The following is a 2,504-nucleotide window of genomic DNA, read 5'->3' as shown; positions in this document are numbered from 1 at the left end:
ATTGCAGCGACGCCTACTGGCGCAAAACAGAATAGCAAGATTAATACCAAGTGTATAATCCGGGGGAACAATTATGTATAAAGTAACCGTTTTAACTAATAAGGTATAAATAAGGTGAGGCTAAAGTTGGGTTTTTTTTGTGGTTTATTTCTCATAAAGGCTATTCTCACACCCACTGCACCAGCTCACATGTCCCTGCAAACACAAGATACACCGGAATCGTTTTTGAACATAGTTGATAATCAGTTCTTGCCAAAGTCAACTCTGGCTGCTCAGATCGGTAACAATCAGCTTGTCCTCTACAATCAAACATTTGTTCAAGAACATAATTTTAATGTCAGCAGAACATCAGAAACGTAGGGGAATATTGATCACTGATCGGCTTTCCTGATAGCATCAAGTGGCTTCGCCCCAAAAGTTTAAAATCTTCAACTCGCACAGTGAACGTGTTATCGAGTGAATCACTTCGTACATTAACATGCACACTCATATTCCAGTACTTTTCCAAAAATGAAAATGTACAGAATCTTATGAGGGCTGTGTAAATGTCATTTTCTGATTGGATTATTGGAATTTGGTCCTTTTGCAGGATTTAATTAGATGAGGGACATGCAGATGTTAGTCAGGTTTTTAGCAGCATTTCTTCGACGTGTAGCATGTTTGGAATATGTGTGTTAAGTCAGGTTTTTTTTTTTTTAACTGCCATTTTTAACCCTTTATCACAGATTCTAGATTGGGGAAACATTTCCGAAATGTGCTAGCTTCATGTTAGCATGTATACAGCTAACAAGCGATATAACTCTTGTCAAACTTCAAGTCACCACAAAGTACGCAAACGTAGAAGAACTAATTACACTCTGATGCACTCTCGTTCCACTCTTTGTCTGACAAGCCTCACTAGTCAGACTTGGCACAGCTACGTGTCCGGATTATTACCAGAATGTTCATTTTCCTTACCAATGTAAACAGCTGAGTTGGAATATCGCCATTTGTGGAATATGGTTAAAAACTGGAATAATGGGAATATGAAGTGCATGTAAGAAAAGTCGGTCACATCACGGGAAACGTCCAAAAAAAAAAGCATTGACTGTAATCTAGCCGCTCAGTTGCACATGCCTTTGGAAGCAAACTAGACTCTAATGTGTGCCATAGTTTCTCTTAAAATAATCCCTTATGTTTAGACCGAGACACGCATGGGCAGAACAAAGACACAAGTGTGCAGGCTTGTTGGCTTTGTCTACACTGTGACCAAATTTTAAAAAACACACACACAAAAAAAACTTCTACCATAAATGTTTCACTTTTTAGTCGAAGCACCTAATGGTGTGACCACATTTTAGCAACGGGAAAATTCTCCAAAGCTATATTTCAATGTGCCAAAACTAATATTTGATGAACAATTCCGGCTAAAAACTGTGCAACCCTGCAGGGAAGACTGAGTCAGACTCTGAAGCAGCTTCACCACTCTCCCTCATGCAGCCCACTCCCTTACATAACCACAGGCCATTAGAGGGGTGTGGTGAGTGTTTCAGCAGCTCATATTGGCTGAGTAGGTGGTGTGGTTGGAGGTTCAATAGAATGCGTGGTTAGTCATCACTAATCACCAGCTTATTGAGCCACTTAAATATTGTAAAAAAAATAGAAAAAAATAAGAGTAAAAGATGTTTGGTGTGGTAACTTCGCTCCTAATTGTCAGAAATAGAATTAACCTGCTTAAAAAGATTATAAAACATCTGTATCTGCTTTTTCGAAACCAAACATTTCAAATCATGCTGAAATATTGAGCTTCAACAGTTATTAAATCTTCAGGCGTCTTCTTTTGACTGAAGCGGCCCAATCAGTTCCTCAATCGTGTAAACTTGTATTCGTTTTGGGTGAGGTTTTGTTTGTTTGTTTGTTTGTTTGTTTTAGATCTATCACGGTGCACAGGAGTCCATCCGTCCATCCATTTTCTTCCGCTTGTTCCTATTAAGGGTCGCGGGGGGGCTGGAGCCTATCCCAGCGGCTACGGGCGAGAGGCGGGGTTCACCCTGGACAGGTCACCAGTCCATCACAGGGCCAACATACAAAGACAGACAACCATTCACACTCACAGTCACACCTACAGTCAATTTAGAGTATCAATCAGCCTCGTCCCCTCTTGATGTCTTTGGACTGTGGGAGGAAGCTGGAGTACCAGAGAGAACCCACACAGGAACAGGGAGAACATGGAGACTCCACACAGAAAGATTCCGTGCCCGAGCCAGGACTCGAAGTCGGAACCTTCTTGCTGTGAGGCGACAGTGCTGACCACTGCACCACCGCGCTGCCGTGCACAGGAGTCGTTTATGGTAAAAAAAAAATAAAAATAAAAAAATGCAATTGTCTAAAACCTCTCCACTCTGACAAAATCAATGAAACACAAGGTTCAAGAACTAGATGGATATCTTACTCAGAGGTGTGTCCCCTGATCTAATTCTAACCAACAATAACAACAACAACAACACTTCCCTGTTCTCACTGTC

Source organism: Aulostomus chinensis, chromosome 5 (assembly GCF_037954235.1).
Source record: "Aulostomus chinensis isolate RoL2024-O1b breed Wild chromosome 5, RoL_Achi_v1.0, whole genome shotgun sequence".
In the NCBI taxonomy this organism is placed as follows: Eukaryota; Metazoa; Chordata; class Actinopteri; order Syngnathiformes; family Aulostomidae; genus Aulostomus; species Aulostomus chinensis.
The sequence above is the reverse complement of the archived record's forward strand: the minus strand, read 5'-3'. Positions refer to the sequence as shown.